We start from the raw sequence: 24,157 nt of genomic DNA on the forward strand, positions 1-24,157 counted from the left end.
TATAAGAAGAGCTCAAGGAAGAGATGCACGATGCCTTGACTCTAGAGATAGAGTGCTCATGTAGTATAATGAAGCTCTAAAGGCTCAAGTGGTAGCTTTACGGGAAGAAATAGAGTAACTTAGGCTGGAGTTTATTGCATTTCAAGGTACCATAGTTGCAAATAAAGGTTTGGGACCTACAATGAAAGTGTCTAAGCCAAAGCCATTCACGAGAAGTCACTCAACCAAAGAAGTCAACAACTTCGTGTGGGGCATAGAGTAATACTTTTGAGTGGCTGGTATAGCACAAGAGGCTAAGGTAAGCACTGTTGCCATGAACTTAATTGATGTGGCCCTATTATGGAGTTGTCAAAGGTGCAATAGCATGTAACAAGGGGAGACTGTAACACCACATCAAATCAATTTGTGAGGAAACTAACAAGATAGTTTAAACTAGAGTATGAGAAGAGGAAGCTTGGGTGAAGCTTCGTTAGCTCACTCAAATGGAAAGAGTGTAAGACTATTGTCAGGAGTTCTTAGAATTATCACTTATGGTTCCTAACATGGGTGAGAAAGAAGCCTTGTTCTACTTCCTTGATAGGTTAAAGCCATGGGCAAAAATCAAGTTAAAGTGGCATAAGGTCCAAGACTTGAGTTAGGCAATTGTAATTTCCAAATCATTGGTCAAGTATGAGTGCACCAAGTCTCCCAAGACTAGGGATAGTAGCTTAAGTGGGGGAGACAAGAGTAATCACTCTTCACCAAAAGATGAGGTTGAGAAGAAGCTTTGGCATCACAAGGAAAGGGTCGAGGAGTCTAACAAGGACAAAGATAAGAAGGCCATTACTTTTACCTACTTCTTGTGTTTAAGATCACATAGGCCTAAAGATTACCCATAATAAAAGAAGCTTGTAGCCATTGTAAAAACTTATAAGGAGTCCAACAGTAAGAATAATGGTAGCAATCAGCACCTTAAAGACTCCAATGGTGTGCTGAAGCTCAGTGCTATTTGATTGAGCCAAAAAAAACAAACCTCTGAAGCTCCTGATAAAGGTGATAATGGTGTGGCTATAAAGAGCCACCAATCAAGCCAATAAAATCAGCAGAGTGTAGACATGGAGAGCCACCAGTCAAACCAAAGAGATCAACTAGACCCCTTTTATCAAAGTGCACAGTGGGTGACTCTAAGGAGAAAGTCAGTTTAATAATAGAGACATCAGTGTTAAGGTAATAGAAATGGATGATCATGATTAGGTGCCAAAAGCCATTGGGATAAGAGATAAACATCAATCTAGCATGCACGTGTGGTGAAGGATTGGCATTCCTCTAGCAACAAGGGCATTGCTAGAATAAGTGAGGGAGAATGTCATGGATCATGCATGAGTCATCGACCAAGAGGGTCACATGATGGGACTTGCTCAAGATGGTGAGGTAAAGCATTAGGTAGGTCCAAGACCAAGTTCTTAAAGGCACATACTTTACCCAAGTGTATGGGCCAAGGCCAACACTAGAGTGTAAGAGTACCTTCATGGTGAGCTATACAGTGTCAGGCAAGAAGATTGCTTGCTAAAAGGTTTTAGAACACCTTAAGATGTGGTACAAGTAGTTAGACATAGAAAGGCCTAGAACATGGAAGAGTTAGACAAGCCTGTAGGTAGGCTAAGTGCACGGGTACCAAAAGTTTTAGAAAGACCAAGCATAGGCATAGTGACAAGCATTGTAGCATCTAGATGAAAAAGCCTTTAGAAGGCCCTAGCCACATGTAGAGTGGCACCTAAATAGAGAAGACTCTGGAACACACTAGGCATGGGCATTAAGTGAAAATGCTTGGGCTTTTCCAAACCCAAGTGCTTAATAGGGAGCTTGAAACCAGCATATCTCTAAAAAGGCCTTAGCCTACCTTGTTGAAGTGTAGACACCATAAAACTGTGTAGAAAGCTCTTAAAGGCCATACACTTGGATTCATTATAACCATAAGTGCCAAGAGGGCTCAAGTATAAATGTGAGAGCCTTTTCCTCATTCGTACATAAACCATAACCAAGTGACAGCATAACGAAAAAAGAGTGCGAGCATTAGGGACATAGGCTTTGAAAGCCTTTGTAGAGAACACATAGGGACTGTGTTCCAATAGCAAGTGTACATACCTAATCAAGTAAATAAACTACTCTTGCCTTGACCATTTCCTTCCTAGCTTTCTCTTAAACTCTTAATAGGTTAGTCGAGTTCTAACATAAGTGCATGACATAGTCGATTAGTGCATGACACCAAGTTGGTTTAAAGGTTGACTTAGGGATACAAATGGTAGTTTCCCACCTAAGGCTACATGGTAGCTAGGCTTAAGCTCATGGCTTGTGACATAGGCACGGGCTTGAGCTTAGCACAACTAAGCCCCTTTTTCACATGCATGTTATCTGGTCAAAGCCATAGGTGCCTATAGGTCACTAAACTAACCATTCACCAGAAAATATGATAAAAAGGCAAGAATGGCCTAGATTTTACTCCAAGGACATTATCATGGATATATGCAATGATAGGCCCATCATGTACACCTACTTCTCTTATAGAAGGGAAAAGGGGGCTCGAACAACCAACTCTTAAAAAGTATGAGAGATTTTATAAATATGCTTATAGTAGACATTAGAGCATCTGAAGTGCGAACACTTTTTTCAAATAGGCACATCTTGCACCAAGATTTGACAAGTTTTGATGGTGGTCAAGGCATGTGATGACACCAAGGCCCAGCATGTGTTGATAGTGTTTAAAGCAACTACCTACACTGAAAGCCATCTACTACCAATGCTGATAGAGGCATGTGCCCAAACCAAAGGCCAACATATGCCAATGGTGGTTAAGGCAAGTGCCCATACCTAGTGCCAGCTTGTGTCAATGGTGGTCGAGGCAAGTGCCTATACCAAAGGCTAACTTGTGCTAATGATGTTCGAGGCATGTACCCGTACCATGCACTAGCATATACCATTGATGGTTGAGGCCTTAGTCAAAGTTTGATTCTAGGCCACGGTGCACATATTGGACTCAGGCGTATGCTAGTTCAGCATTTTTTTACCTAGGGCACCATCGTTGGAGAACTTGATCGGTGGCATTAGAGGTTCCAATGATTGGGGGTAAGGGCCAGAGAGGTGTGCACACATTATATATGATGGGTACTAGTCTTTGGCCCTTATATTGGCCCTATATCCCTAAGGAACCTTGACAACTCACACCTTTTAAATAGCGTAAGAGCTTTTACAAGTTCACAACTAGTAGCCATTCGAGAGTCTAAAATAGGGGCATTTTTTTCGAATGGACAAAAAATTTTCTACACTTCAATTTTTTAGGTAAATTTTTTTTATGGAAGCCAATAAAAATACAAAGATCATGTATACCAAAATTAGGGCCAAAACTCCTTTTAAAAAAATTTCAAAAAATCTAAATTGAGAAAAATTTTAAAATTTGTGAAAAATAAAAAAACGAATCATCTTGCTATGAAACTTCACATGAAGGCTTAAGGGACCATTATATGAATTTACAACCATAAAAATGTCATTGGCACAACAAAAATATGATGATGTGCTTGAACCCACCTATTGCCCAATCATGGTGCACATGGTGCGTAACTTAGGCCTAGGATACTTACGCATAGTGTGAGGCCCAACATGTGCTGATCATGTTCGAGGGAATTGCCTACATAAAAGCTAGAATGTGTCGATGGGGGTCAAAGCATGTGTTGAGATAAAGGGCCAACAAGTCTTGATAGTGGTTAAGGCAAGTGCATGCACTAAGGGTCCTTCAATGTCGATGGAGGTCAAGGCATGTGATATGGCATAGTCCACAAGCTGGTCCAAGCCTAGGGGTTCTTTTTGAGTCAAGGAATAGTTTTAGTTCTAGTAAGATAGGGTTTGATAGCCACAAAGACCATCCTTGAGGCCTACTAGAGACCCAAGTTATGGGGAACTACCTTAAAATAGTGGTATAAGTAGTGATAAAGACTCAAAAGGCTCAGGCATAGTGTTCAGGTTTCGTAGAATTGAGCCAGGCCTAGATATAGGAGCTAGTGAGTGCTTATATGAATTTGCAAGCCATAAAATGGCATTGGCATGGTAGAAATATAAAGATGTGCCTTAACCTACCTACTACCTAATCATGGTATGCATAGTGCATAGCTCAAGCCTAGGATACCTATATGTGGTGAGTGGCCTAGTATGTGCTAATGTGTTCAAGAGAACTACTCACATAAAGGGCCAGCATGTTTTAATGATGGTCAAAGCATGACCTGAGACTAAGGTTCAACATATCTCGATGGTGGTCGAGGCATGTGCATGTATCACAGTCCACAAGCTAGTCCAATCCCATAGGTTCTTTATAAGTTAAGGAGTAATTCCAATTCTAGCGAGATAAGGTTTGATGGCTAGATGGATAGGCCTTAAGGCTTACTAGAGACCCAAGTTGTAAAAAACTAGCCTAGAACAAAGGTATGGGTAATGATCAAGATTTTAGAGGCTTAAGCATGGTGTTTATGTTCGACAAAATTGAGTTAGGCCTAGGTATGGGTGCTAGTGAGCGCTTATATGAATTTACAAGCTATAAAAATGGTATTGGCATGGTAGAAAAATCAAGATGTGGTTGCACCCACCTACTGCCCAGGTATGGTGTGCATGGTGCATGTGTCATGCCCAGGGCAGGCGCCAGGTGTACAAACTCAAGCACCCAAGGTTAAGGCTCACACACTAGGAGCATTGGCAGGGGTTTGCACACTAAGCCTTAGTAAGGAGTCCAAATCACTCGTACAGCATGCAGGCCAGCCTGCACAGCGAAGGCCAAGCTCATATGATGCCTGCATCACTCCAGAAAGGCCCAAGAGAGGAAGTGCATAATAAGATCTTCTAGAAGCACATTGGATCAGTAAGAGCCTTCTAGAGGATTTGGTTGATCCTAAAAATTAAGAAACAGAGTCTTGTCTTAATGTAATCTGTGTAATCCTTGATTGATTGTAGTTCTTTGATTCTAGGGATTTAGCCATAAGTGTAGCTGGAGGCCTCAACTATAAATAGAGGGTCACCTCATCCTTATTTGTGCATCATCTTACACTTTTGCTTTAGTAAAATATAAAGCATATTCCAGCAATTCTCTTGTTCTTTTATTTTTCTCAAACTTGCATATTCTATCCTTCCTATTGTTCTAGTGCTTGTACACTTGTGTTCTAGGCTGACTTAGGCTAGAATGAGGTGATTCCAAGTCTAAGATTGCATGAATTTTTAGTCTTAGGTCAGAGCCCGTGACAGTTGGTATCGGAGTAGTTTTGGTTTTGCTTGTTTATGTGTGTGCAGGTTAGATCATAGTTAAAGAGATGGCATCTCAGAGTGATGTGGCTCGCCAAAACCAGAGGCCCAAAAGCAAGGGCGCAAAAGGGGTAAGAAGGTCAGTTCGAGAGACATCTAGTCTACCATAATTGTGAGGCTGTCCAAGGTGGAGCTGACCATGGGTGACATGAAAGAGAAGCTTGATGATGTAGAGACTCATATTGAAGTGCTAGACTCTATAGAGAAGGAGCTCAAGAGTGAGTTACAAGCTACTCTCAATCAAGGCCTGAATGTGATCCCCCGAAAGGAATGAGATCTTAGAGGCCTAGGTGGAGACCATGTACGATGGCATAAAGGCCATGTGTAAAAAGATAAAGGAGTTCAGAAGCAAATTCACTGCATGTAAGACTACCATAGGGAATGGCATGTTTGTTGGAGCATCTAAGACCCATGTGGAGATCCATAAGCTTGAAGGGTTTAAAGGGACCAGGGTAGCCAAGGAAGTAAAAAACTACCTATGGGGCATGGAGCAGTACTTTTAGGCCACAGGCATGCAAGATGAGGCTACCAAGGTAAGCACTGCATCAATGTATCTTACTGATGTTGCTTTATTATGGTGAAGGTATAAGTGTGATGATGTAAGGTGTAGGGTGCCATGATTAGAACCTGGGTAGAGTTTCAAAATAAGTTTAGAGAGTAGTTCTACTTAGAGTATGCCAATGATGAGGTGCAGGCAAAATTGTGTAGGCATACCCAGTAAGGGGAGATAAGGGACTATGTCTAAAAATTCTCTGAATTGATGCTTCAGATCTCAGATTTGAGTAAGATAAAAGGCCTATTTACTTTCATGGATAGGTTGAAGCTATGGGTGAAGTGCCACAGATCGAGACTTAATCTCCAATCTTACGTGGCTCCAAGACCTGAGCATGCACTCATTCAGTGTCCTAGATCAGCCTACCTACTACGATTCACACCCTTGCGAGGTATTGTTTGCTCTAGCCTCTTTGGCCTCATAATTTTATCCTATAAAAGGTGCCTTACAAGGAAGAAGAGGTGTGAACCCTTATATCCCAATACCAACTCTAGTATTTAACTGATGTGGGATTTCTGACTTCACTTCAAGACTATGACATTTTCTCCCCACTCCAATGAGAGCCCATCGTCCTTCATGGCACATCTCTAGTATCTCATAGAGTTGGCTTTGATTCCACTTATCACAGACTGAGACTTAATATCCAAGCCCATGTGGCTCTAAGACCCAAGCATACACTTATCCAGCATCCTAGATCACCCTACTTATTATGGTTTACACCCTTGTAAGGAATTGTCTGCTCTAGCCCCTTTGGCCTCATGGTTTTGTCCCACAAAAGGTGCCTCACAAGGAGGAAGAGGTGTGAACCCTTATATCCCAAGACCAACTTTAGTACTTAACTAATGTGGGATTCCTAACTTCACATTAGGAACATGACAGAAGCACGAGCTACAAAGGCAGGGAGTTCGTGACTTGGCTAAAGCCTTGACTACTACTGAGTCCTTGGTGGAGTTCAAACAATTGAACAAGTTCGAGTCTTCCAAGCCCAAGGTAAAGGGCAAAGACAAGAGGGACCAAAAGAAGTAGTCCAAGGGAAGGAACCATGATCGATAATCTAAGGATAGGGACCGAAACCATTCGGACAAAGATGGCAAGAGGAAACCACTAGCAAAGAAGTGGAAGGCAAAGGGGGATCAAGAGCCACTCATATACTACCTATGTGGAGGGAGCTACATAGCATGCAACTACCCACAGAAGGGTAAGTTGGCTATTGTAGACAAAGAGTTTGACAAGGACCCAAATGTAAGGGTAGCAAAGCTTAGGTCATTGGTGCTCAATGTTATCTAGAGTAAGGGGAACTACAAACCAAAAGGCTTGATGTTTGCTGATCTGTTGGTTACGGGTCAAAAAATGAGTACACTGGTGGACACAGGTGCCTCATACTTGTTTATTTCATGGGTTTAAACCCAAGAGCTCAGATTGAAAGTGCAAAAAGGGATTACTACCATCAAGGTGATAAACTCCAAGGAAGCTCCAGCCATTGAAGTAGCACAAGAAGTGGAGTTATAGTTTAGAGACTGGAAGGGCATGGAAACCAATGAGGTAATACCCTTGGATGACTATTAGTTTGTGATTGGGTTGGATTTCCTTGTTCAGATTAATGTCTTCCTTATGCCTTTTGCCAATTGTATTTATATTTTGGATACACAATGCCAATGCCTTGTACCATTAAGGTGAGGGTTCAAGATTGGGTCTAAGGTGGTGTTAGCCATTCAATTTACGAAGGTAATGAATAGGAGGAAGACACCTTCTTAGTAGCCCTGAAGTATGAGGAGTCGAGGGAGAAGGAGTCTAATACCCTCTTGAAGGTGCTAAAGGTGTTGAAGTCCTTTAATGATGTGGTGCCCATAAAGCTACCTAGCAAGCTACCACCTAAGAAGAAGGTAGACCACAAGATCAAGCTGGTGCCCAAGCCCAAGCCATCAGCTAGAGCCCCTTACCGAATGTCCCCACTAGAGTTGGAAGAGTTAAGGAAGTAGCTCAAAGAGTTGATTAATGCTGGCTTTATTAGGCCATCTAAGGTGCTATATGGTGTACTCGTTATATTCTAACGCAAGCATGATGGGTCATTGTGATTGTGAACAGATTATCGGGCTTTGAACAAATTGACCATCAAGAACAAGTATCCTACCCCACTCATTGTGAAATTGTTTGACTAACTTAGGAGTTCAAGGCGGTTCACCAAATTGGATTTGAGGTCAGGCTACAATCAGGTCAAGATCATGGAGAGAGATAAGCCCAAGATAGCATGTGTCACTTGGTATGGCACGTATGAGTTCTTGTTCATGCCATTTAGACTCACCAATGCCCCAGTAACCTTCTATACACTCATGAACAAGGTACTTCAATCGTTCCTTGATCAATTTGTTGTGGTTTATCTAGATGACATTGTGATCTATAGCTAGACATTGAAAGAGCATGTAGACCACTTGAGACAGGTATTTGAGGTGTTATAAGTGCACAAGCTGTATGTTAAGAAGGAGAAGTGCTCATTTGCCCAGTAGGAGATCCTATTCTTAGGCCACACAATGGGAGGTGGTAGGATTCGCATGGATGAAAGCAATGTGCATGCCATCTTAGAGTGGGAACCACCAACCAAGGTCACTGAGTTGGGGTCAGTCTTTAGGCTAGTCAACTACTATAGGCCCTTCATCAAAGGCCACTCAGCCATAACCACACCATTAATTGACTTGCTCAAGAAAGAAAGAGCATGGCAGTGGAGTGCAAGGTGCCAAGAAGCTTTTGATCAGTTAAAGCATGCTATGATCGAGAAACTAGTCTTAGCCTTACCAGACCATGCCAAGCCATATGAGATGCATATAGACATATTGAATTATGTAATATGGGGTGTGTTGATGTAAGAGAGACTTTTTGTTGCATTCGAGAGTCGAAAAGCTCAATAAGACTAAGTGTAGGTACATGGTCTAAGAGAAAGAGATGACTGCAATGGTGCACTACTTGCGCACTTGTCGCCATTACCAATTAGGGTCAAGGTTTGTTGTCAGAATAGACAATATGATGACCAACTATTTTCATTCATAGAAGAAGCTATCCCCAAGTAGATGAGGTGGTAGGATTTTTTTACGGAGTTTGATTTCCAAATGGAGTACAAGCCAGGGTGGGTGAACCTGGTGGTTGACGCCCTGAGCAGAAAGGCAAACTTGACTACCATTAGCCCACCAAAGGGGTTTTTGGTGCTGTGCATCAAGGAAGGGCTTGTGCATGATCCTATGACCAAGGCTCTCATGGAGTATGCTTAGTAAGGTAAAACTAGGTGATTTTAGTTATAGGATGGTTTATTGTACACCAGTGGTAGTAGGCTATTTGTGCCGTAGCATGGGATGCTTCGTAGGGAAGTCATGCATAAGTGCCATGATTCGAGGTTGGCTGGACATCCAGGGGTGAACTGTACCTTAGCTTTGATAGAAGACTAATACTACTAGCCGTACATGAGGAAAAATGTAGAGGCCTATGTGAAGACTTGTCTTGCATGCCAACAAAACAAGGTGGAGCTCAAGAAACCAAGCAATCTTTTAGAGCCATTGCCAGTGCCAAAGCAACCATGAGAGAGCATCACTCTGGACTTTATAGTCAGTCTATCCAAGACAGAGGGATTTGGAAGCATCACGGTAGTGATGGACAGGTTTTCCAAGTATGAGATTTTCATTCCAGCAACCAAATAGTGCCCAGCTGAAGAAGCAGCTCGATTGTTCCTAGAGAACATGGTGAAGTACTAGGGAGTGTCGAGGACCATTGTTAGTGATTGAGACAAGCATTTTACGGGTAGGTTCTAGACTAAGTTATTCAAGCTATTGAGGTTAGAGTTGAACTTTTCTAGCATACATCCATAGACCAATAAGTAGACTGAGCATGTGAATGGCCTATTGGAGGTCTACCTCAGGCACTATGTGAGTGCCATGCAAAGGGACTAGCCAATGTTGTTAGATGTCACCTAATTTTTGTACAACTTGCAAAGGAGTGAGGCAACAAACTAGATTCCATTTGAGATCATGATAGGTCAGCAACCGTTAACACCCGATTTGATTGCTGTAGGTTATATAGGGTCGAATTCAATAGTATACAAGTTTACCAAGGCTTGGCAGGAGCAAGCTGACTTGGCCAAAGTCTGTCTACACAAAGTGACAAAGAGGTCGAAGAAGTGGGTAGACCAGAATAGGTGGGACATGCAGTTCCTAGTAGGAGACTTGGTGTTAGTGAAGCTTACATCCCATTGTGTGCCACAAAATGCTACACAAAGACCTAGTCCAGAGGTATGAGGGACTTTTCGAGTAGTTAAGAGAGTAGGCAAGGTTGCTTATAAGTTAGATATGCCACCCAAGCTAAAGGTACATTTAGTGTTCTAAGTTAGCATGCTCAAGCCATTTTGTGAGGATGAGGGTGATCCAGGATGGGCATAGTCAAAGCATACACCATTGGGAGCTAGGGCCCTATATGAAAAGGAGGTCCACAGCATCATAGTTGATCAAGAAGTAAGGTAGAAGAACAAACAACCAAGACAGGAGTACTTAGTATGCTGGAAGGGACTTTCAAATAGTAAGGTAAGCTGGGAACTAGCAAAAGACTTATGGTAGTTTTAGGACCAGATAAAGTAGTACCATGCAGAGGATGCAACGAGGGCGTTGCACAATTAGGTGAGGGAGAATGTCACACCTTGGGTGAGTGCTCTAGGTACACAGCCTTAAGCACCTGAGGTTGAAGGTTACGCACCAGAGGCATTGGCGAGGGTTTGTATACTAGCCCTTGGAGAGGAGTCCAAACTACCTGCATAGCATGTAGGCCAGCTTGCATGGCCAAGGCCAGGCTCGCAAGATGCTCACACCACATCCAAGAAGGCCTAAAAGAAAAAGTGTACAGCAAAATCTTCTAGAAATGCATAAGATCAGCAGAAGTCTTTTGGAGGATCTGGTTGACCCTAAAAATCAGGAAGCAGAATCGTGTATTAATGTAATCTATGTGATTCTTGATTGACTGTAATTCCTTGATTCTAGTGATTTAGCCATAAGTGTAGTTTAGGACTTCAACTATAAATAGAGGGTCACCCTACTCTCCTTTGTACATCATCTTACACTTTTGCTTCAGTAAAATACATAGTATATTCCAGTAATTTTCTTGTTCTTTTATTTTTCTCAAACTTGCAAATTCTATCCTTCTCATTGTTCTAGTGCCCACACACTTATGTTCTAGGCTGACTTAGGCTAAAAGGTGGTGATTCCAAGCCTAAGGTCACATGGATTCAAAGTCTTAGGTCAGAACCCATGACAACATCCCGAGCCTAGGATACCTGTGCATGGTGCACGACATGACATGTGTTGATGGTGGTCGAAGCATATGTCAAGACCAAGGGCCAAGATGTATCAATGGTGGTTGAGGCATATACATGTGTCATAGTTCGCAAGCTGGTCTAAGCCTATGGGTTCTTTTTGAGTCAATGAGCAGTTCTAGTTCTAGTGGGATAGGGTCCAACAACTAGAAAGACCAGGTATTAAGGCCTACTGGAGACCCAAGTTATGAGGAACTAGCATAGAGTAATGGTATGGGTAGTGATCAAGACTCTTGACGCTTAGGCACACTGTTCATGTTTGGCAAATTGAAGTAAGCCTAGGTGTGGGCACTAGTGAGCGCTTATGCAAATTTACAAGCAATAAAAATGGCATTGGCATGGCAGAAATAAAAAAATGTGCTTGAGCCCACTTACTATCTATCATGGTGTGCATGGTGCATAGCCCAGTATATGTTGATGGTGTCTAACGGAACTACCTGCACAAAGGGCCTGTATGTGTTGATAGTGGTCGAAACATATGCTGAGACCATGGGCCAACATGTCCCAATAGTGCTTGAGGCATGTGCATGTGTCATGGGCCTAGACTTAAACCAAATGTGCCATGTGGCCCTAGGCTGGACTCCCTTCTTGTATGCCTAAGTTAGCATGCAAACACTTTCAAGCAATGAGCACTCAAAAGAACATTAAAAGGCACTATAAAGCTAAAAAAGGCTAGAAAGCAAGAGATGCTTGGAAATGCTATAACTTGTATCCACTCAAGTGTTTTTGTATCCCAAATGAGGGTAGAGAAACCCTCTATTTATAGTTGAAACCCCCATGAATCAATGGCTAGGATTGACTCAATCCAATGGCTATTACAATGTCCAAGATTACAAAGAGATTACATGAGATATATGTCAAGAGCTTGAATTGTGTAGGGAACTATACTATCATGGAAGCCTCCAGATCCTTCTAGAAAGTTCTATCTATTGGGTCTACTTGGGCCTGATGATAGTTGGGTCTACTATTGCCCACACCAAGGCCTAGTTCACCTGCACTGAGTCTTAGTCCATCTGAGGCCCATCTACAAGTGTTAACCTTAGTCTAGAGAGCTTACATGGGTGGTTCTGGTGCTTGCACATGCATTCTGCTCTCGAAAGGTTCTTACCAAGATAGGAAGTGGTTACATGGGTGGTTCTGGTGCTTGCACATGCATTCTGATCTCGAAAGGTTTTTACCAAGATAGGAAGTGGTTCTAAGGCAACATGGACCAAGTTAGAATGTAAGGGAAACCAGGCCCAGAGGTGTAATGGAGGCCCTATTTGTAGGACCATGACCTAGAATGGGTGTACAGGCACTGAAACAAGCTTAGGCAGCTCAGGCCAAGGGATCCAACTTGGTAATTTTTAGACAAACCTATCATGAGCGCGGGAGTAAGCCTAGGTGCAAGCAAAACCAAAGTAGGTGTAGACATGTAAATTTAGAACTATTCATTGTAATCCCATTGCATGTCCTATACATATTATACCCTTTGTGAGCATTAGAATAGGAACAATGTCAACCATTAATTCAAGGGGGTTTTAACTATAAATAGGAGGTGCGCCCATCCTCATTATACACACCATAACTTGAGTAATATAAGTTTACTCTTGCCTATCTTTGTTGTTCTCTTTAGCTTTCCATTAAACACCTTATATGCAGGCTTGTCTAGCAGTAGCTTGGGTGTTTGTGCACCAATTCAATTGAAGGCTAATGTGGGAAGTTGGATGAGTCCATTCCTAGGTCCTGGAGCCTTATGAGTCAAAGCTTAAGTCTCAAACAATGACACATGTGTCATGGTTTATAAGATGACCTTGGCCTAAGGGTTCTCTCTGAGTCGATGAGTAGTTCCAATTCTAGCGAGATAGGTTCAATAGCTAAGGAGTTAGGCCTTAAGGCCTACTAGAGGCTTAGGTTGTGAGGAACTAGCCTTTTTTAGTGGTATGAGGAGTGATCAAGACTTTAGAGGCTTAGGCACAGTGTTCAAGTCTGGTAGAATTAAGCCAAGCCAAGGTGTAGGTGCTGGTGAGTGATGCACGAGCACACAATCAGACCCAGCTATGGGCATTGATGATCGAGGTACGGGTGCATAGTTAGATGTAGGTGTGGGCACATTTGAACATAGTCCTAGGAGGATCAGATTTGTGGGCTTCTAGAAGGCCCAATACTATAGCATAATTTTTGACAAGCTGGAATTATGTTAAGCACTTGACTTTTGTAGGCTAACTTAGGCAAACAAAGTCAATTCCCTATCCAAGGTTACACGAAGTTTGGCTTAAGATTGGAGCATGTGACGTATTCATCGAGCATCACTTGGTGCTAATGGTGATCGAGGGGTAGGTAAGTGCTATGGGTGGGAGGTTCACGGTACACATGCCACACCAAGTGCCATCATCTACTAAGAGGAGTTTGAGGCAATAACCTGCACCAAGAGCCCGCTTGCACTATCAGTGGTTGAGGTAAGTGCCCATACCAAGTGCTAGCATTTGGGATGGTGTTCAGGGTAACATCCCACACCGAAGGCCAACATCTACTAATGGTGTATGGGGTAACAATAGGTTAGCATCAGTCGATGGTATTGGATGCTATTGCCTACACCAACCAAGGGCCACATGTTGTTGATGGTGTTTCAAGCAACAACCTACACTAGGGGCTAACGTACACTGATGGAGTTCAAGGTAAATGCCCATACCAAGGGCAAGGTTATCATTGTAGCAACTGCCAAAGACATTTAATTGTAGTTTACTTGATGGCTATAACAATTTAATTGTAGTTTACTTGATGGCTATAACAAATACTCGACTGAATCAGTTGCAATAGAGAAAACCATTCATCCTTAACCCTAGAAGGGTGTGCTGTAAAAAAATGAAGTAAGAGGACTTTGATGGGTGTGGTAGGGAAAGGGACAAATTGAAGCGATAAAGGGTTGAATCTTAATGGATACGGTAGCAATGCTATTGTACCACATACAATATCCCATCACGTATTTAAGTCATCTATAAAGGATTCTACCTACCACTCAATAGGAATTGAGCTCCAATGAGGCCCATATGACTTGTTCAACATGGGGGCTGCACTTAGGACACATGCCCTTGGGGGCATTGGCCCCTACTGTGGGTCAACATTTGGGTGATAGGCACATGCATCACTTCTAGCCTAGATTTTGACTTGAAGGCATTTGGTTATAGTCTAGTACACGGTAGCTTTGTGCCTTTGGCTTTTCAACCAAGTGTGATGACCTATTATGCGAATCAACGATTGTTTTCATACTAGTTTGAATTACTATTGTGACACTACAATCAGTAAGGTAAATCTAACCTATTTCATGATAGTCTAAACCTAGTTCATGTTCTCAGTGGTTGGTGAACAATCCAACACTTGGTGAATTTTGCTTCATAATGATTGAAAAAGCTGACATTGAAGGATCAAGAAGCAAAGTCACTATGAATGCTTGGTTGCCACAAGCCAATTATCCGTGTGGTTTCTAACACTTCTAGCTTCAAATTTTGATGGTCTAAAGGATTGATAGGCCATGTTTTCATAGTTTGTATTTGTACTAGAAATCAAAATCAAATGAGCTTTAACCCTTTTTTTTTACATGAGATTTCTATTCTCATTGAGCTCATCTTAGGACACTTGCATTATCTTTTAACAGATGTGCCACCCCAACCAAACTCCCCACTTAATAATGTCTTTCACCTAGATTGACTGATCAAGGCTGGCTTTGGGTTTAAAAGAAGGGTCATGCCCTACCTCTGATTTATAGAATAAGTAAAGTAGCATTAAAAGTAGTGGTATTTCAATTTCACCCGAGGGCTCTCACTTATCCTACACCTCTCAAGTCATTTCACAAAGTCAGACTAAATTCAAGCTCAATTGGGTCTTTTTTCCTCATTGATTCTGTTAAACCTATTCCTTTGGGTGTAGTTTCGCTAGATAGTATACAAGGATAGTGGGAACCTCATTAATCCTTTCATGCGCATCAATAATTAGATGAGAAGGCATTCGGCTACCTTATGAGAGTCATAGTTACTCCCATCGTTTACCTACGCTTGGTTGAATTTTTTCACTTTGACATTCAAAGCATTGGGCAAAAATCACATTATGTGAGCATCTGTAGGGACTATTGCAATGTTTTGTTTTAATTAAATAGTCGTATTCCCTTAGTCCATACTAGTTCAAAGTTGACTATTCATTGTTTAGGGAAGGTTCTCGACCGACGCATGGTGACTTGCTCTTGCCATAGGAGTAGCTTAATAGTGCATTGATAGTCGATGGGTTCAGGAATAGGACCTCTATGCACAGCCCTCAGAGCTAATCCTTTTCTTGAGGTTACGAATCCATTTTACTGACTTCCCTTGCATACATTGTTCCATTGACCAATGGTTGTTTACCTTGGAGATCTGATGTGGTTATGAGCATGATTGGACACGGATGGCACTTGGTGCTCCAAATTTTCAAGGGTTGCCAGGGGTGCACCAGACAGCAAGCAACATACGTTGCTCATCTAGCTACTGGACCCTACCTACAATTGAGTCATTTCCAGGGTGGGAAGGCCATGAAATAGAAAAGATAACTCTTTTCGAGGACCCCACCAATGTCTCTAGATTCTCTAACATTGCTGTCAATCGTCATATCTCGGTTCAAGAATTTTAACCTTATTTCTTTTCAAAGCTTTTGTTGGATGCATATTAGACTATTTTCCCCCATCTCTTAAAATCAACTAACCCATATGCAAGTGCCATTCACGTGGAACCTTTCCTCTCTTTGGCCTTCAAAGTTTTCATTTGAATATTTACTACTAACGCCAAGATCTACACTGACGGTTGCTCCACCCGAGCTCATGCCTCGGGTTTTACGGTGACCATGTGCCTTCTTACTCATCGAGGCTTGGCCCTTGCCCTGATAGTCGAGTATAGGTTGTGTGCTTAAACGTCATCCATTTTCAGGGCCAATTGACTCGGTAGGTGAGTTGTTACACACTCTTTAGCAAATTTCAACTTCCATGATCACTATTTTGCTATCTTAATCGACCAACATACTTTGTGGGTTCTAGGTTAGTGCAAAGTTAGGCACCATAACTTGGCTTCTGGTTCATCATGCATTACCAATTCTACTTACCAAAAATGGCCCACTTAAAGCTCTCAATTTTGTGGCATGGTTTAATGAAGTTGCACCGTCCTACCTATTTAAAGTTTAAGAATAGGTCGAAGGTGTTGTGGCCCCGATGCCTCTAATCATTAGCATTACCTTATGGAATTCACTAAGGGCTCCAATTATCCTAAGGAAAACTTTAGAGGGAACTAGCTATTAAATAATTTGATTAGTCTTTCACCCTTATACCCAAGTTAGATAAATAATTTACATGCTAGTATCATTGTGGGCCTCTACCATAGTTTCCTTTGGCTTTGTCCCACTCAGGCATAGTTCCTTATCTTTTAGGTCTTTACAAGCATGCTCACACTCAAACCCTTCTTAGAAGATCAAGGTCAATTAGTAGCTCACTTATGAGGGATCCCACTAATCAGCTTTCTTCTGTTTTATAGGTTTTCTACCCTATTGACTCACACAGATGTTAGACTCCTTGCTCCATGTTTCAAGATGGGTTGGATGAGGAACCTGTAGGCCTATGTCAGGGTCATGTGAGTGTCAAGGCATGTCGCGATGGCATATGCTACATTTTATAATCGTGGTAATGATGTCTCCATAGGCATATTAAAAGCTTGGGTTCGGGCCACTGCCATAACCCACAACGGTCCATGCCCTAGCCGAATGATGGATCGGCTATCATTGTTCCACATTTAACCAAGATGCATCATTGGCCTCCATTTCACTTATTTCTTGATAATTTCAAGAACTCTTTGACTCTCTTTTCAAAGTTCTTTTCATCTTTCCCTTGTGATACTTATTCTCTTAGTTTCTTGCCCATATTCATCCTTGGATGGAATTTATTGCCCTATAGGGGCTACATACCCAAACAACCTAACTCGTAGATAGTACCTCATGGTGTGATAGGCTCTAGGCACAATAGGGCTCTTAGCCTCTCTGGCTCCCTTTTCCTGGGGACTCAGGCCTAATCCACCACTGAAGATGTTTCTATAAATTATAATTCAAATGCTGTGGGCACCCGATTCTCAAGCTGGGCTCTTTCTGGTTCGCTTGTTGTTAATAAGGAAATCTTGGTAAGTTTCTTTTTCTCTACATATTGATATGCTTAAATTCATCAGGTAATCCTATTTGACTTAGGGTTATGATGCTAGCATCAATCAAGTGATGCAAGGGGTCCAATGGGATCTAGATGGACAATGATCATGCGTCATTGGAGTTGAGGCATGCCAAGAGCTTTACCACCAACGATCACAATGCTATCATTGTCGAGGACTCACTTTTAGGCCAACCACGATCGATAAGATCATGAGGGGTGATTCTTAACACCCTATTCTAGAGCCTAATGGGTAGGGGTTTAAAAAGGAGACAATGCATGACACTTAGGTAAGCGTGCCTTTGGCCTAATGGCTTGTGGTATAACTTACATTCAAAGACTCAATGGTTCACGGGATTCTACAATTCACACCATGTATTGCATTTTAGTACATTCTTCATCAATGCAAGAGTTGAGATATCCATTACTGAGAGTTGTTTTGGTTTTTCATGAAAAAAAGAGTCATGATGCCGCCCATGTATGCACCATGAACAGGATGGAGAAGGCACACTTGCTATTTTTCATTATGGTTCCCTAGGGTGATTGGTGCCAAGGGTTCGTTATTCAACCATAAGCAATGAAACTAATAGTTTCACCTGTTTAGGAAGCAAAATGAATCAATCGTCATGCACACCTAGGGCAGGAAGGGGCTTGAGGCACAAAGGTACCCTTGCCTCCATAATGTTTTGTTAGTGCATTGTCATTCATTAAGCAATTTTCAATAATGATCTTTTCACAAGTTCACATACAAAAACCTTGTTATGACTTTTCATTCCTCTAAATGTAAGGTTTGGTGGACTTCTCGAGACATCGTGGGCAATGAACTATCTTGTTGCCATGATCCAAACACTTTATCAGACTATTCAATCAGTAGGAGTGATGGGCGGTGTGTACAAAGGGCAAGGACGTAGTCAGTGTGAGATGATGACTCACACCTACTAGGAATTCCTCTTTGAAGACCAATAATTGAAATGATCTATCACCATGACGATGAAATTTCAAATATTACTTGGGCCTATCAACCAAGGCTATATGTCATAGGTTGAGACTCAGGCTCTGACTTGTGCAACTCTAAAACCCAGGAATTGACTTATTCGGTGTCCTAAAGTAGCCTTTAACTAGATCAATGCATGGACACTTGAAACTCCAAGGCTAACCATCTTAATCTACCACTAGACAAGGTTGCACACAAATTGCTTAATGGAAAGCTAAAGAGAACAACAGAGATAGGAAGGAGTAAACTTGTATTATTCAAGTTGTGGTGTGTATAGTGAGGGTGGGGGCTTCTCTTATTTACAGCTAAGGCCCCCCTAAAACAATGGCTGACATAGTTCCTATCCTAGGGCTTATAAAGCATCTAATATATACAGGACATTACAATATGATTACATTGGAGAGTTCTAATTTTACATAAACTCTATTAGAAAGGAGTTTGAATTAGCTTGGACTTTTTTTTCAGCAATATCCATGCAGGGCCCCTTTTTAGATGTATGCATGGTTTAGTTTTGCTATGCTTAGGCCTACTCACGTGCTTATGCCTAGGTCTATTTTAAAGCTATCGAACTAAATCCCCTAGCTTGAGCTCCCTAAGCTTGTTTCGACACCCATGCACCTATTCTAGGTCATGGTCTTACCCCTAAGACCTCTATTACACCTTTAGGCCTAGTTTCCCTTACATTCTAACTTGGTCCTGATTACCTTAGAACCACTCCCTATCTTAGTGAGAACATCTCCCTATCTCAATGAGAACCCCTGGGCTTGGTCCTTCCTATTGACTGTGACATTCTCCCCCACTCATTCTAGTAACACCCCCATTGTTAGAGGGTTGCTGCACCTGAATTGCATGCCTTTATGCAAATTAGTTTTGTCTTCTCCCCTCGAACTAGATTTCCCAAGTGTTTGTCCCATACCCAAATAAGTACTCTACTGGTTGTTCTCTCGAGTATCATCAACCCTGTGCTACACTAATCCTTTTCGCCTACAGGTTTGATGTTCCTCTACTTTCTTTGAGTTGCCTGTTACAAACTTTTTTAGAGGGATCTGGTTGCACTTTGGGACTAATGCTATGGCACTCCATTACCACTTCACTGTCATCTCCTGTAGAGGTTTTACCTTTTCAACAAAGTTGAAAAGCGTTGAGCCGCATCACCTTAGGCTTCTCTTAGTGCTCATTACCACTACTACTCTTGCCTATAAACAACTCCTCTATGTAGTTGATGGTTGAAGGCCTTGCACACCTCGGGCACTCTTTCACCCTATGCTAATTGTTACATAAAAAGCAACTCAAGGGCTTATTCTCCTTGCCCCTATTGATGGTAGTAGTGGCCATGCAAAATCTGGGATTTCTCATAGCCTTTGCCTCCCATAAGGAACAAACACTGGTGTCTCCCCCACTTTGGTTGTTTCCTCTAGGCTTTGGAGACTTAGTGCACTAAACCTGAGCCTTTGACTCCACAACAACATTGGCCCAACTTGACTCCTGCATACCTCTTTGTTGTAGCATAGTCTTTACTCTTGGCTTTTGACCATCTAAAAACTGCTTAGCCACCACCACTTTAGGTCTTATGCCTACACTAACAACTATGGCAATTTGAAATGTAGAATAATCAACCCTGAGCCTTACTAGCTCCTCTTGCAAGGTTGATAGCATGGCCTCCAATGCCTCATTCCACTGCATGAGCACCTCTAATACCTCATTCAAGGATCCTTCCCTATCCTTGAACCTATACCTCAATTCAACAATAGTCACATCAAACTTTTGCAATTAGGTATTTAGGGACATTACCATGTCTCTCAATCTAGCCTTTCTTCCTTCGTCTATAGGTGGGCACTTATCAAGGCCCTTACCCTGGCCTTTGGTCTAGTTTTCCTTAATGATGCCACAACTCTAAATAATTTACAAAACTAAAGAGATTACATCAACCTTTTACACATTCCAGTGATCTAGTCTTGGTCCCCATAAACCAGCACACCTATCTATTGGCACAACACACCAACACACACACATTGTCAAGCACCAATCTGCACATTCGCTTAACACGCCTTGGATTTTCAGTCAGGCACCAGTCTATACACCTACACACCATGCTTAGCACTTCTATAATACCATAATAGTAATCAGTTGAACATCTAGTCTACACTCTTATACACCTGTATCTTGTGCACTAGGGGGCATATCAGCAGCACACAAGCACAAAAATAACCTACGATGCCCACACCATAAAATTGAATGCCTATACCAACACATTAGAAACCTCTCCCAAGGTTAACTTTAGTTTCAGTAGCACACAGCATTGATCTCTTTGGACCAGCTTTTGCTAACTGTGAACCAAATCTGAACTTCCTCTAATACCACTTATCATGGGCTAAGACTCAAGCTTTGAATTGTATAGCTATAAGACCTATGAATTGACTCATTTGGTATGCTAGATAAGCCTTTAACTGGATAGATGCATGGCCACTCAAAACTCTAAGGCTAGTTACCCCAATCTACTGTTAGACAAGGCTACACATAAATTGTTTAATAGAAAGCTAAAGTGAATGACAAAGATAGGCAAGAGTAAACTTGTATTGCTCAAGTTATGGAGAGTATAATAAGGTTGGGGGCACTTTTTATTTATAGCTAAGGCTCATTTGAATCAATGGTTGACATAGTTCCTATCCTAAGCTTACAAAGAGTCCAATATATACAAGACACTATAATAGGATTACATTGAAGAGTTCTAATTTTACATGGACTCTATTAAAAGGGAGTTTAAATTATCTTGGATTCCTTCTTTAGTAGTGCCCATGTGGGGCCTTTTTTTGGGCTTGTGCTTGGTTTGGTTCTACCTATTCTTGGGCATACACTTGTACTTATGCCTAGGTTTGTCTGGAAGCTACTAAACCAAATCCACTGGCTTAAGCTTCCAAAGCTCATTTTAGTGCCTACACATCCATTCTGTGTCATGGTCCTGCCCTTGGGACCTCTTTTGCACTTCTATGCTTGGTCTACCTTACATATTGACTTGATTTTAGTAGCTTTAGAACTGCTCCCTATCTTAATAAGAACCTTTGGCTTGGTCTTTCTTACCGACAGTGACATATAAACTCATTGAATACATTAGTGTAGCACGTGTGTAGCTTAGAACATCTAAGGGCATCACAAACTTGTTATTGCCTCAAACTTCCTTAGCCTAAGCGACCGTAGTCCCTCTAAGAGGCTAGCCATAATGGATCACCTCCTCGTAGCTAGTTAGTAGGCTGAAGTCTCATTCATTAATGAAATTGACTAGACAAATTGCTTCACCAACCAAGAATAGCCATGCACCACCACCTATAGAATCAAGAAAAAGCTCTCATTTTATCAATCCTTATCCTGTCTGGACCTGGTAAGTTCCCCATGTTGAGTCAAATTAAGCCACAGGCTCTACTTTTGGTGGTGCCCTTATGTTAATCCCTTTAAGTTTCAACCTTGCGACCATACCCCCTTCAAAACCCAAAGACTTTGATTTCTCATAATGTGCTGATGGATTCCTAAAGGTAACGTTGTTGATCCTTGGTTGGCATTGTTTATAGTTGAGACTAGGATGATATTTGATTGTCTTTGAGCCCCCAACTTTCATTCTTGATTAATGAAAACATCATTGGTAAATGCTTTTGTAATTGTTCATCTTTCATAAATCCAAGAATTTCACCTTTTACTGTGAAATATGAATGCCCTTGACATCCTTGTTAATCATTACTCTGATCCCAAAGGCTAACATAATAGGACTAAAATCCTATGATGTTATCCCATGCTAATGTATACAATCTTAGGCTTGCTTTGAGCACTCTAATTTTTTCAAAGTAATAGCTTTAGAGGAATGACTCAGCTAGTTAAGGCTAGGAGTACATCATTGGCAGTAGGGAATAGTAGACTAATGCTCACCGTGAGGTAAATCGGATAACCCAACCTTAGTTCCAACTACAAGTTTTTTAATTGCAACAACTTAAATATACACTATTGGAGCTAGAATTATCACAACTGCTAGCACTAGACTTGAACTCTAATGGATTCTTATTAAGGGTTTTGACTGTACTTATTCCAATTACTAGACTCATAGAGCCTAGTATTGTTATTTACTATTACTACCTCCTCAAGTCAGGATTGGGTAATTTGTACACTTACTACCATTTCTTAGGATTCTTCTTTGGAATCAAACCCTAATTCTCTGTTACTTGTTGCCACCATAGTAAGCCACTATCCTACCATCGAAAGTTGATAGGGCAAAAATTTGAATGATGCATCATCGATACAAAGGCCATGTGATCCATCAAGTTATCAAGAATCATCAGGGCAATTGGCAAAGCCTAAATGCATCCCTTCCAGAAGTTAAGATTTGTTGCACGTATTAGCTCTAGAATTACTACGATTATCCGAATAGTAGATACCATCAAACCAACTATAAGTAATTTGTTAAGCCATTTGCAGTTTCATAGTCTGAATTAGTTTAAACTTACACATGTATGGCTTAATCTTTTAGACATGCATATGACTACTGGCAGGATCAATTAGGTAGCATTTTTTCGAGACATTGGCACTACATGGGCCTTAATGCACCGACTAAAAGATGAAGAGAGTTAACACAGAGCACAAGTGTCGTGCATGTCAAGAACATAAAATGCATAGCATTGGATGAACAAGGGCTGAGAGCCTGTGCTTACAAAATGTTCTGCATCTAAGAGCATGATCAAACACCAATGCACCAATGTGGCCATAGAAGTTTAGGTGGCACACTTGGGACATGAGGTATATTTGAGGTTCAACCAATAGCCCTAAAAGACATAAGACCAATAAAAGATGGCAAGACATCCTGTTTTCATCGATTTAGGTATGTAGCATAGGATCTCGATTGCACCTTTAGGGTACAATGACCTCATGAAGAGAGATTGAAGAGGATGATGGGTCGATAGTTGAATGCATCGATCATGGAGTCTGCCAACATGCACAACCATAGCACCACTCATATACCCATTGTGTACAAGTGGCAGAATCCACACACATCAATCCACAATCCACCTATTCAATTACTCAACAAGTGAGCCAAGAAAATGACATATGAGGCCATGCCACAATCGCTTGGCATAAGAAAAACACAAACAAAGGCTACATGACTACATCTACCATCCTATAAACAATGACAACATGACAACATCGATGCTTGGTCTGGTTAGGACGGCACATGTAAACTCTATTGTCAGCACCCCAAGGGGACATTGCCTAATTTAAAGACTTATTTTTGGGTTCTTGGGTAGCATCGAGTACATGTGTCATGGTTCATGTGCAAGTCATAAGCCAAGTGGGTTAAGAGATGTGGCTTGTCCAAGTTGGTGTGGGCAAAGGACTGGGAAGGATCTAGAATAAGGTCCTAAAGGCATATACGAGGCCCAAGTGTAGATTAGGGCCTAGGCTAAGGTACAAGAGCACGATAGGGTGAGCAGCTTAGTGTCGAGAATGAGGACTGCTCATTGGAAGGATCTAGAATGCCCCGAAAGAGTGGTACAAGCAAGCAGGCATAGAAGGCTCTAGATTAGCCTAGAGACAAGCTAGGTGTACGAGTGCAAAAAAGTTTAGATAAGTCTAAAAGGTAAGCATATGCATGGGTACCGAAGGTTTCAAAAAGGATTAAGGTAAGAATAGTAATAGGTACTGTAGCACCTAAATAAGGAAGGCTCTGAAAGGCCCTAGCTGCATGTGGAACAGTGACTAGACAGGGAAGGTTTTATAACCTACTAGGTGCAGGCA

General features: G+C 41.6%; 1 non-coding gene and 2 pseudogenes across 1 annotated transcript; all 3 read right to left on the reverse strand.

The window, feature by feature from the left end:
- Positions 1-14,094: 14,094 nt before the first annotated feature.
- Positions 14,095-17,440, reverse strand: LOC149512422 (25S ribosomal RNA; annotated as a pseudogene).
- Positions 17,441-17,671: 231 nt separating this feature from the next.
- On the reverse strand, positions 17,672-17,827 carry LOC149512423 (5.8S ribosomal RNA). The gene has a single exon (XR_016332257.1). It is a non-coding gene; the product is annotated as a 5.8S ribosomal RNA (ribosomal RNA).
- Positions 17,828-21,862: 4,035 nt separating this feature from the next.
- On the reverse strand, positions 21,863-22,927 carry LOC149512424 (18S ribosomal RNA; annotated as a pseudogene).
- Between the last annotated feature and the right edge of the window lie 1,230 nt (positions 22,928-24,157).

Source organism: Durio zibethinus, chromosome 22 (genome assembly GCF_047325235.1).
Source record: "Durio zibethinus cultivar Kanyao isolate XHJ-2024 chromosome 22, ASM4732523v1, whole genome shotgun sequence".
NCBI lineage: Eukaryota > Viridiplantae > Streptophyta > Magnoliopsida > Malvales > Malvaceae > Durio > Durio zibethinus.